This window comes from Pristis pectinata, chromosome 1 (assembly GCF_009764475.1).
Source record: "Pristis pectinata isolate sPriPec2 chromosome 1, sPriPec2.1.pri, whole genome shotgun sequence".
NCBI lineage: Eukaryota > Metazoa > Chordata > Chondrichthyes > Rhinopristiformes > Pristidae > Pristis > Pristis pectinata.
The window spans coordinates 74,127,191-74,140,733 of NC_067405.1; positions in this window are offsets into that span (position 1 = coordinate 74,127,191).

The window sequence follows — 13,543 nt, forward strand, 5'->3', positions numbered from 1 at the left end:
TGTCTTCATTTCCTTTACTCTCCCACCCAATATTGGCTTCTCTCTCCAATCTATGCCCCACCCCCCACCTCCATCTCTGGAATTCCCTCCCTAACCCTCTCCCCCTCTCTCTCTTCTTCAGCCATGTTGTTTGTCGCCTCTCTCTATTTCTCTGCTGTTGATATTTTTGAAGTCAATCAGTACGGAAATAGGCCCTTCAGCCCATCGAGTCCGTACCCACCATCAATCACCCAGTCACGCTAATCCTACACTACTCCCACTTTGATCCTCCTCACATTCCTATCAACTCCCCCCAGATTCTACCCTTCACCTACATACAATGTACAGCAGCTAATTAGCCTATCAACTCACTTTTCTTTAGGACGTGAGAAGAAACTGGAGCACCCGGGAAAAACCCAAGCAGTCACAGGGAGAACTTGCAAACTCCACACCGACAGCACCCGGGGTCAGGATTGAGGTCAGTGTTGCTGGAGCTGTGAGGCAGCAGCTCTACCAGCTTCTTGTGGGAAGGGATTTGAGTCCTTCAACAGTCCTCTAAAGGCACTATATAAGTGTATCTTGTTGTTATCCATGCGTAGCTTGGAGGGGTTTTGGAGTACTCACGTGGCTGATGAATGGTCCTTGTCACAGAGCTCTGCCCACTTTGGGCTGGACACATAGTTCAGGTTCCATCGGTCACCCACACCCTACACTAGCCCCATCCCTGCCCCTAATACCCCCAACGTTCCTGGGTAAATGTCGCAGGAGCATTGAAAACTACTGCTTCCCCATAACCTCCCCCTGGACCCACCTACAGCCGTGTCTGAGGGATTAACCTTTTATTCTTGGAGACTGAAGGATAATCCCTCCAGTGTTGGCACGCACACATATGCACACTCACACAGACACACGCACGCACACACAATACAGACACACAGGCAGGTGCACACACATGTACACAGACAAGCACGCACCTACACACACACACGCATGCACACAGACACAAAGACATGCACACACCTACACACACACCGTGCACACACACACACAGAGACAAGCACACCCCCACACATACATGCACACGCACGTACACAAACATGTGCACACCTACACACACACACACGCACATTCATACATAGACATGGGCACATACGCACACTCACACACAAGCATACTCACACAGACACACACACACACATATGTACATACATACAGACAGATGCACACCTATACACTCACACAAACACATGCACACATGAATGTTCACATACACACACACGTGTGCACACATAAACAGACAGGTGCACACATACATAAACACACACAAATGTACAGACACACACACACACACACATACACACGAAAGCTCACACACACATGCACACACACAGAATGATTGCGAGACTCAGTTTAACTCCACCTGCTAATGTGAAAATTGGGTTGCAATTTCCCAAAAGAACAGAAGAGCGTGTTCTACTTGCTGTCTCCTTGGCAACCAGAGCCAGAGCTGCTAATAATTGATCAGAAACTCCTTGGGAAACCTTTGCTATTTTAAGGCTTATTTAAACTGGAGAAAAATGCAATTATATTGAGAAGTATGCAACACCATGTTTCCAATCAGCAAGATTGTCAATGCTTTTTTAAAAAGCAGGAAATCTGTACTCAGTTCAACTCTGCTTTTAATATTTGTAAAGGGGAGGAACACTATGTGTAATTATTCAGGAGCTGTGAGACTGATGTGTTGTGACCTACAAGCACTTAGCTTTCATCTGTGGCAAGGGCAGGGCAGTGAGACAGGCAAAGGGTGTGACAACTCACGGATTAAATGCAGCGTGTTGGGCCTTGTTCCAAGCTCACCAGGGCTTCAGATCCTCCTCAGATGTTGTTGGGGTGGGACTAGGGGGTTGTATGAGGGCAGGCAGACGAGGCCTGGAGATGAGGGGTGACCCAGTATCTTTCCAGCAGCTTCTCCTTAGAGGAGAAATCACAGGTAACGAGGGCAGCGCAAATCATCAGAAGGAAAGGAGCGGTTTATCTCCTCCACGCCTTCATGAACTCGGCACGTCCACTCTGTTGTGAACATGGCAGCCAACCCAGGCACAACAAGATCCCATGGGAAAGGAAGCAGGAATTCTGCTTTGAACACTGGAAATGTCTGGGTTATCAGGGAGAGGACGGGTTACCTGGGAGAGGGCAGGTTACTGTGGAGAGGGCAGGTTACCGGGGAGAGGGCAGATTACCTGGAGAGGGCAGGTTGCCGGTACCAGGGAGAGGGTGGGTTACCAGGGAGAGGGTGGGGTATCTGGGAGAAGGCAGGTTACCTCGGAGAGGGCAGGTTACTGGGGAGAGAGTGGCTTGCCAAGGAGAGCTCCTGAACAAAGGCATCAGGTCTTCAGTGTTCCGCCATTAAAGTCCAATTGGTTAGGTTTCCCTGTGTACTGGAATCCTGATTGGTAAGTCTTCCATGTTGATTGGTGGGATGTCTTCCTCAGTTATAAGGCTCTGATTGTTAGAGATCCATGTGTACTGAGTTCCTGATTGGTGGGTGTCTATACAAGAGGGTCCTGATTGGTGGGTGTCTATAGAAGACGTTTTCTGAGTGGTGGCGTCTCTTTACGTGATGGCTCTTGATTGGTGGATCTGCCTAGATACAAGGGTTTGGAAACCTGAGGCCTTCCGTAAAGACAACTATTTTCCTGGGGATCAGGTCACTCAATTCCCAGTTATCACCACAAGGCTCAAGCCTACCAACAAACGGCGGAAACAGGCTGGGTTTCATTCCTCTGGAAGAGTCTGAGGGGTGATGAGGTTGTTGCTTTAAATTAGGTGGGGTAGTCATGGAAATGCTCTCAGGTAGGGGGAGGGGGAGGGGGAGGGGGAGGGTTCCACAAGGGCCTGTCACTAACAAAACCCACAAGGTGTTCATAAGAAGCAGGAGTAGGCTACCTGGCCCCTCAAGCCTGCCCTGCCATTCAATGTGATCATGGCTGATCTACCCCAGGCCTCACTTCCTTCTCTGTGCCAATTCCCCACAAACTTATCTACCTTCTCTTTAAATACCTCCAGTGATCTCGCCCCCACAATCCTTCAAGGTAGAGAATGCCAGAAATTCATCACCCACTGTAAGGGTAATTATTTACGTGTGGGTGGGAGATGGGGGGAGGCAGAAGGTAATGCCGTGAGCATTGACACATTAAGGGGTGCTGAGTAAGTGGAGAGAAGGGAACAACAGGAGTTGCCAGTAAGGTTTGATGAGGTGAAATTCTTGTGAAATATTGCACTGAGCAATTGGAATAAGAAACCTGTTTCCACGCTGTATGTTCAAAGTAATTTTATATATTATTCTAAAAGATAGAGTCATAAGAATATAAGAAATAGGAGCGGGAGTAGGCCATCTGGCCCGTCGAGTCTGCTCCGCCATTCGATAAGATCATGGCTGATCTGGCCGTGGACTCAGATCCACGTACCTGCCTTCTCCCCATAATCCTTAATTCCCCTATAATGCAAAAATCTATCTATTTAATATATTTTAATATATTAAATATATAAAAATATATTTAATAAGGTACCCCCTACTGCTTCCTTGGGCAGAGAATTCCACAGCTTCACTGGTCTCTTGGAAAAGCAGTTCCTCCTCATCTCCATCCTAAATCTACTCCCTCGAATCTTGAGGCTATGTCCCCTTGTTCTAGTGTCACCTACCAGTGGAAACAACCTTCCTGCCTCTATCTTATCTATCCCTTTCATAATTTTATATGTTTCCCCTCTCATTTATATGATCCCCTCTCATTCTTCTGAATTCCAGCAAGTATAGTCCCAGGCGACTCAATCGCTCTTCATAGGCTAACCCCTTCATCTCCGGAATCAACCTGGTGAACCTCCTCTGCACTGCATCCAAAGCCAGTATATCTTTCCTCAAGTAAGGGGACCAGAACGGCACGCAGTACTCCAGGTGCGGCCTCACCAGTACCCTGTACAGTTGCAGCATAACCTCCCTGCTCTTAAATTCAATCCCTCTAGCAATGAAGGCCAACATTCCATTTGCCTTCTGGATAACCTGTTGCCCTTGCAAACTAACCTTTTGCGATTCATGCACAGGCACTCCCAAGTCCCTCTGCCAACAGCATGCTGCAACCTTTCACCATTTAAATAATAATCTGATCTTCTATTTTTCCTTCCAAAGTGGATGACCTCACATTTACCAACATTGTACTCTATCTGCCAGACCCTTGCCCACTCACTTAACCTATCTACATCTCTCTGCAGACTCTCTGCATCCTCTGCACAATTTGCTTTACTACTCAATTCAGTGTCATCAGTAAACTGCAATATAACACCCCAATTACTACACTCAGCGCCCTGACTGATGAAAGCCAACATGCCAACTGCCTTCACCTTGTCTACCTGTGATGCCACTTTCAGTGAACTATGTACCTGTACTCATCGGTCCCTCTGTTCCACATTTTCTAGGGCACAACTGTTCACTGTGAAAGTCCTACTTTGGTTTGACTTCCCAAAATACAACACCTCGCACTTATCTGGATTGAACACCATTTGCCATTCCTTGGCCCACTTACCCAGCTGATCAAAATCCCCTTGTAATTGTTGATAACCTTCTTCACTGTCTGTGATACCACCTATCTTCTTTAGATGTTGCTCTAGCAAGGGATCCTATATTGGGATTAGTATAGATGAGTACTTGATGGTCGGCATAGACATGACGGGCTGAAGGTCCTGTTTCTGTGTTGAGTGATTCTTTGACTATGATGCCTTCACACTGCCTGTGGATAGGGGGTGATCCTAGGGCAAGCCCGTGTAGAGGGCTTCCAATGGACCCCACTCTCCATTTACCCCTCAGTGGTGTCCAGAGGTAGTGGGGGGTGTGTGATCACTCAGACACACACCGTACCTCAGACAATGAAAGCAGCTCTTACAATACTTTAATTTCACTCAGACCGTAATGCCTCAGTAAAGGAAACTCATGGACTCAGAGCTGTAATTGAATCATCAAGGTCACACCAGCTCATAAACCACCTGAGCTTCCTCTCAAGGTTTATGATGTCATTTCAAGCCCAAGGGTAAATACACCTCTATTATTCACTCCACACTATCCATAACTCTACAGATAATTTATACACTGGGGTATTGCCTTCCAGTAAAACAGAATGCATCATTTTCCAATGAGATGTCTTCTTCCAATCCACGATCCAAGATTGCCATGTTATCATCTTCCTTTTCAGGTCACGTGACCTGTCACCCGTGGCGGCAAATGGGTTCTTGTAGTCTTTGCTCACGCCCTCTTCTGCACTCAATCCACATGGACATCAGCCAAGGCACCTCGGCAGAGGTGGGAGAAGAAGATTGAAGGAGAATGTCAGGTTCAGGAAGGATGCTGTCCCTGTGCAAGAGGTACAGAGGCTTTGTCCAAGAGTGTTAAACAGGTTCCAGTTGGATGATTCCATTGGCTGAGGATGGAATAGAGCGTGCAGCAATTATCCACTTATACATCAGGACCACAGCAACTCGTACACACCCAAAGCAGCATCAATAACTTACACATTACAACACAGAAGTCGGCCATTTGGCCCATTGAGTCCATGCTGGAATCCCATTCCCCTCCCCCAGCCTTGAACCTTATTCTCTCTCACATTTCCATTGGATTCCACTGATCCTCCTACCACCCACCTGCACGAAAGAGGCAACTTACAGCGGCCAGTCAACCAGCACGCCTTCGGGATGTGGGAGGAAAGTGGAGCACCCAGGGGAAGCCCATGTGCTCACAGGGAGAACGTGCAGACTCCACACTGACCGTGCTGGAGGTTTGGGTTTAAACTGAAGAGGTTACTGGCGGTATCAGTCAGTGAGCAGAGGTGAGATGGGTAATGGTTACCAGATGGAATGCAACCAACAGAGGCTTGAGTGAAGCCGTGAGTGAGGCACTAATGTCCCAACCAATGTCACTGAACTTCATAAAGATTAACTTCCATCTATTTTATTGCTTTTGCATTTGTGTCTGTGACAGGTGTATCACAGTACTTTGAGTGTAAACAGCACCTTTATATCCTTGACCATCTCTTGACCCAGTAGATATTTCCATTATGGACTGGGGTTGTTTCTCCCAAGGCAGAATGATTATAGAACTCCTTATGCTCCTCAATCCTGTTCAGGCATTCATGTCGACCTTGGCCACTCTGCTCTAAACTGCCGTCACTTGATACCTTTGACTGACAGGAACCCATCCAGAAAAGCAGAGAATACTGCAGATCTGAAACAAAAAACATAGGAATACTCAGCAGACCCGGCAGCGTTTGTGGAGAGAGAACACGTGTTAATGTTTCAGGTCAATGGCCCTACCTCAGAAGTGGTTAAGTGTGAAAGGAAACAACTTGCAGAGGAAGGGGGAAGGGAGGGTTGGTGAAATTTGGCGGAGTCAGTTGGGAGATCAGTTTGCCTCTCACTCAAGTTGGTGTTGGCCCTGCTCCAACCTAGAACTGGACTGAAGGAGCGAAGGGCTGCAAAAGGAGGAGGCCGAGTGGTTCTTGTCACAGGACAGGGTGGTAAACAGATAAACAGTGGGGCTGATGGGGGTGCAACCGGGAGTAACAGACTCCGTCACCAGTGCCCTCAGCGTAGGGCCTGCAGAGGGTCGAAGGAAGTACAGGAGAGAGAAGTCTGGTGGGGAGGGAAGAGGTGGAGGGTCTCCATGGTGAGCTGGTGGTGGGAGAGGAGGGGCTGTTGGGGGTGAATGGAACCAGGAAACATGGAACAAAGAGGAAAGGAGGTGGTAGCTGCCAGAAGGTGTGGTGAATGAGGTGGAGAGGAAGGTGAAAGCCAGACAATCCCTGTGGTAACTCCAGAAAGCCATTGACGGTGTTAGCAGAGGGAGTCTTAGTGATGAGGGTACCATCACATATCAAAGTCAAAGTGGAGTTTATTGTCGTGTGCACAAGTACATGTATGCACAGGTGCAATGAAAAACTTACTTGCTCACAGACCAGCTCCCAACGCTTGACAGCCATTAAACGGCAGCTGGTTGGAGCATCCGGTACCTGTCATCTGCTAGTCATTCCCGTGTACTGCCCCGCTGCATGGTGGGAAGGGTGAGAAGGCCCAGCCTCTTCCTTCCGGAGGGGCAGTGATTCTGCATGGGCTCTTCCTCACTCTGTCCAATCCCTCACAGTGCCAGTGACCTGGCTTCAATCCTGACCTCCGGTGCTGTCTGCGTGGGTTTCCTCCGGGTGCTCCGGTTTCTTCCCACATCCCAAAGATGGTGGGGTTCATTGGCTGCTGTAAATTGACCCTCAGAGTGGGTTGGTGGCAAAAGGAGTCAGTGGGGAGTTGGTGGGGATGGGCGAGAGGCAATAAGTTGCAGGGTTACAGGGGAAATAAGGAGGGGGGAATGGGACTGATGGGATTGTTCCCCTGGGAGCTGGCCCAGACCTGATGGGCTGAATGGCCTCCTTCCATGTCTTCACAAGCTAAGAAGGGGGTTTCCGACACCACCTCCTCCCTTCCTCACCCTCTTCCTTCTCCTACTATTCCAGTTCCAGCCCCTTTGCACCCTAGGTGTACCGTGCATTTTCCACTCCGGAACATTGCATGGTTGCTGTTGTATCCACGTTGCTCCCGCCTCTTCACTCACTTGGAGGACCTCAAGCAGAGCCGGACAGTGAGGGAGGGGGAGAGCGACTGGGGGATATGGTGGGCGGAAATGGAGGTCGAAGGTCACGGTCACAGGGGAGGATCAGAGATTGCAGAGTTGGTCCCAGACCAAGCCAGAGACTATGGGGAGTGTTGTAGGCTGTGGAGACCACAGGGGAAGTCAGAGGTCACACGGGATCAGAGGTCATGGTTGTAGGTCTGAGGTCATGGATGGGGGAGAATTTGGAGATTGTGTTGTGAGAATTTAAAATGTCTATTCCCCGTCAACTCCAGCCCATCTTGACGTGGAAGTTAAAATTTCCACCTCTGTGTTAACCCAGCCCTGAAATCTAAACTTTGGAAGGAACAATGGCATTACCAGGATTCCCTGAGTCTGGAAGTTGCCTTAACGATGACCTTTGTGTGGGACCCACCAGTGAAGTCTGGTTCCCTGACCAGCATGTGATAGCCACAGACTCTGACACCTGCCAGGTCAGGGAGTACCAGATGGCCCTCTGTACCTTCTGTACTGACCTAGCGGGAGTGGGAACTCGGAAAACTACAATGCAAAAGAAAGAGAAACTTAATCTAGACAGAAGGGCTGCAAAAGCTTGGCAGGCAAATGCAAACTAAACAACACAAATCAGAAGTATCTTGCACAGAGCACTTTTGAAAAGTGTAGATGCCTACCTGAGAGAGAGAGGTGGAAGCAGAGTCAGTGACAGCATTTAAGAAGTGTCTAGATGAGCTTTTGAATCACCTCAGCGTAGAAGGCTCTGGGCCAAGTGCTGGAAGATGGGATTAAGACAGATGGGTGCCCAGTGGTCAGCATGGATGTGGTGGGCCAAGTGGCCTGTTTCCATGCTGTATGACTCTGTGACTGTAGATAACAACTTCAGACCAGTGGTGAAAGAAATCTAACTCTGCTACTAATACAGTTGTGAACTCGTTTTCCTGTTTTGCGCCCATTTGTAGTGAATGTACCGGTGAATTCTCACTTCAGGCTGGTGGGAGACAGAGGGCAAAAAGAGCAACAAGGCTAGAAGAGAGGGAGGGATGAGTGAAGTCAACTGTTTGTGCTGCATCTTTAATGCAGCAAGTCAATACAGAGCACTTCACAGGAGAGGGAATCAATACATTGACAGCCAACTACACAGGGAGAGACGAGGGTTGGTGACTGAAAGCTTGGTCAGCAAGTAGGCTTTAGTGTTGTGAGGGAGAGTGAGGTGGGGGCAGTGAGGTTTAGGGAGGGAACTGAACAGTTTAAGGCTCATAAGGGGCATCAGGGGCCAGGGTTAAAGAGAAGTGATAAAGAGGTCAGATTTGAAAGAAGTGGGAAGCTTGGAGGAGTGATGGAGAGGTACATAAGTCAGCAAAGGCGGTGAGAAGGGAAGAGAGATGGGGAGGAGCGAAAGAGCACCAACCAAAATCAACGAGACTCATCGAGCTGAGATGGGGGCAGGAGAGAGTCTGGACTTGGGGGAGAAATCGGAGAGTGAGACAGGACGAGAGTGAGGTCTGGTGAGCATGGGGCAGCGAGGGAGGTAAGCTTCAGGATTAGTTTCGGAAGGCTGGTGTTCTGTGCCACCAAGGCCAGCTGAAGTATTTGCTGTGGTTTCTTTCATAAGCTGCCAAATGGAAACACAATCCGTGAAGGCAAGGAATTGAACTCGTCTTCTCCATGAGGTGTTCCCTCAGGCAATAAAATCCAGCACGGTTGTCTGCAGTGAAAGGTGAAATTATTTCTGATGTGAACAAGACTCCAAGTTAGCTTTAAAGGAGATAGCACCTTTAAAGGGTAAAGTAAGCAAATATGAAGAAATCAGTTCAATGAAGGCAGGGGGACAGAGACTAACGCTGGCAGTTATCAATACGGGGTCACTATAGGGTCACTGCCAGGGGTTGGACAGAACAGAGTCATTTTACAGGGAATTCAAATGAGTCACGTATTCAGGGCAACAACCCCTGAAAGCAACGTATATCAAACCCTGGTGTGGGTGAATGAATCACATGACAAGCCAGGATCTGACAGTTCTGCGGGGTACCTGGAGATGTTCTATAATCAGTATCTAATCAAAGGTGATATCTAACAGAGTCCATGACAATTATCTCCTTGGCCCTGATTGCTCTCATAGTCTTTCTTTGCCTTGTTTTGACAGGGTTGGAACTTGCACTCCGAGCGAGGTCTTCTTTAGCACCAGGAAGCCAACTGTTTGGACGTTTGGATTGCAGCAACAATGATTAGTGAGTTAAATGAGTTGACCCACACATACGTAACCAGACCAGACTGAGGTATCTACTTTACACTCCTGCCCACCCAATATGCAGGCTGAAGTGTATCCTGAACAAGACAGTGTTTTAATTTGGTGTACATTTTGCAAATGCTGAAATTAAATCCTGTAACTATATTAATAAACCATTTTTTGAACAAATGACAGAAGGTTTACGTCCCTCCCCTCTGAAAACTGACCCTAGCTGCAGCCTGTCACCTCCCCTGCCTTTGCTGAATCCTTTGCCCTTTTCACTTTGCCATCATCCGTTGGCTGCTGTCCTCATGACAGCTGTACTGGAGATGACATTGTCATCCACCTTCCTCGAAACCGTGCGCTTGCCAGAAAGGTCCAGGAAGAGATGCAGGGACACACACTGAGGTTCATCCTGAACAGGCTGTTCCCAGGGACGCACACTGAGGCAGATCTCACAGTGGTGCAGCTGGTAGAGCTGCTGCCTCTCAGTTCCAAAGATCCCAGGTTTGATCCTGATCCCAGGTGCTACCTGTGTGGAGTTTGCACGTTCTCCTGGTGACTGCGCAGGTTTCTTCCGGGTGCTCCAGTTTCCTCCCACATTCCAAAGACGTGCCAGTTGGTGGGTTAATCGGCCACTGTAAATTGCCCCTGGTGTGTAGGTAAGGGCTATAATCTGGCATTTGATGGGTATGTGGGGAGAGAGTAAAAGGAATGGAATGCTCTGAGGGTCAGTATAGACTTACTGGACTGAATGGCCTCCTTCCCTGCTGTATGGAAACATGGGAACTGCTGCTGGAGAACCATTAATGTGATAGACAACACTCTCTGGTGCACCTGTTGGATCGCCTGTGTACAGTCGGAGTATAGGACACAGCGGAAACAACACCGTCATCTGCCTCCTTCTACAGTATGCACCTGTCTCCCAGAGCAAGGTGTTGTCCTCTGCTGGGTCCTGCAAACTCGCACGATCTGAGGTGCTGAGGAAGAAGAGCTCCGTGGGGATGATCCTCCCTTAACTGCACACTTGAGCCCCAGGAACTATTTGCTCAGGGCTTGTATACAACTCAAGTCACGCTGATAGGTTCGTAGAGTTATACAGCACAGAAACAGGCTCTTCAGCCCAGCATCCGTGCTGACCTAGGTGCCTCTCTGAGCTGGTCCCATTTGCCTGCATTTGGCCCATATCCCTCTAAACCTTTCCTATCCATGTACCTGACCTGTCTTTTAAGCGTTGCACTTGTACCCGCCTCTACAGCTTCCTGTCAGCTCATTTGGTATACCCACCATTCTCTGTGTGAAAAACGTGCCCCCCCCCACTCAGGTTTCCTTTTAAACCTTTCCCCTCTCACTTTAAATTTTTAAATCTGTGCCCTTAGTTTTATACTCCCCTACCCTGGGGAAGAGACTGTGGCTATTCACCCTATCTATGTCCCTCATTTTATAAACCTCTATAAGGTCACCCCTCAGCCTTCTGTGCTCCGGGGAAAACAGCTCCAGCCTATCCAGCCTCTCCTTATAACCCAAGCTCTCCAGTCCCGGTAACATCCTCGTACATCTTTGCTGCACCCTCTCCAGTTTAATGACATCCTTCCTATAGGGGGGCAACCAGAACTGTGCAGAGTTATCCAAATGTGGCCTTACCCAACGTCTTATACAGCTGCAACATAACGTCCCATGTCCTGTACTCAATATTCTGACTAATGAAGGTAAGGTGATAAATGTTAAGTAACTGGATGTGATGAAAATGTTGATGTGGATGTTTTGTACTATGCGCAATTGATTTCTTTAAAAATAACATACTTTTGAAATAAGAGGTTATTGTTATCTTTGGCCAGATTAGGACTGCAGCGGTTCAGGAAGATAACTCACCTGGCTCTGTGGCATTCCAGGTAGAAGTGTTGCCTCAGGAGGTGCAGCCTAGGGTCTGGTGGGGGTGAGATGGGGGGGGGGGGTATGAGAGAACGTTGATTTACAACAACAAAAGAAGAGTGTGGTGACATCCACGGCAATGTTCAGGGAGTCGTCGAAACTGCTTTAGGCTTTGCCGGTTTGGATTGCTGGAGTGTGAGACTGTAATGGAGGGGTGAGTGGAACACACAGGGTTCATTCAGTTCAAATGTGCCCTCATTTTATACCTGTGGGTCAGTCAGCAGTTAGTGGGGGGGTGGGGGGGGGGCGGGGGGAGCAGAGGAGAGGAGGATCAATGCATGTCTGGCAAGGAGCTAAAACAAGATGACAAAAGGACAATCGCAGCAACCATTTCAGGGCAATTCTTGAAATGCCATTGCCACTGGTGTTTGGATTGGTTATTAATTCATATTCTTTATGTGACAGATCACTAATCTGATTGGATTTCTTTCTTCCTATCACTCTCTCTTCCTCTTTTTTTTTATCTTTGTCTCTCTCTATTTCTTTCTCTTTTTCTTTCTCCCTCCTGTCTTTCTCTCTTTTTATATTAGTCTCTCTCTTCCTCTCTCTCCCTTTTTTATATTGGTCCTCTCTCTCTCTCTCTCCCTTTTTTTATCTTGGTCTCTCCTTCTCTCTCTCTCTCTCTCTTTCCCTCTCCTTTTTCATGGTCTCCCCCACCCCCTTTCTTCAGTCTCTTTCTCCCCCTTTTGCATCAGTCTTTTGTTTGTTCATCTCCGCACCTCTCCTTTACTCTCTCTTTCTCTCCTTCTCTCCCTCTGGCTTTCTCTCTCTGTCCACCTTCCCCCCAACCTCTCTTCAGTCTGCCTATCTTTCTGCCTGCCCCCCTGTATACCTGACCGTCCCGCTGTCTGCTCATATGTCCCTGTTTCTCTGTGTCTATCTCTCTGTGCTTGTCTGCCTGTCCGCCTCTCCCTCGAGCTCCCATGCTGCTTAATGCAGGCGGGACTCTGACATTTTAGCTACAGAGAAGCCAAAAAGGGAAATTTGGCTCCTTGAAAGCACGATGCTTTAATCTTAATTAAGGGTTCATGGCAGATTATGGATTAGGAGAGTGTTAATGTATCACTAATTCCCAACTGCAGTTGGATTGGAACACAGAGACAGATGGTCAGGAAGGTGGAAATGCCTTGGTGTTTCCTGGGAATTGGTTGCAAATCCGAATTTACTCCGGCCAGGCTTGCAACCTTCTAACCTCAGAACTTTACCACATGGAAGCTTCGGAATGATTTTCTCTTCTGTGTCCAGCAAAGATCTCAATAAGGCCTGAGATGTACCTACCTGCCAAGCCAATGTCAGCCATGCTCTGTGGCTGTAAATTCAAGCCACACTCTTAATGCCATATAATAGGAATTTGGACAGACACTTATACAGGCAAGCCATAGAAGGATACAGTCCTAATGCGGGCAAATGGGATACGTATAGATGGGAATAAAGGTCAACATGAATGTAGTGGACTGAAGGGCCTGTTTCTGTGCTGTACAACTCTATGACTTGAGCATGGAATCCATATCCAGGTTGTTTCTGAGGGAGATAGTCTCTGTCGGAGGTGCCATTGTTTGGATTAGACTTTAAACCCAGGAGAGAAATATCCTATGGCACCATGGCAAAGAGTAGGGAGTCTCTGTGGTGCCATGACCAATACTGAACCTACCGACATCACGAAAACAGATCATCCAGCCATCTGCTGTCCTTGGAACCTTGCTCCCGTAAATTGGCCGCTATGTCGTACTTAATTGCTTGCAAAGGAC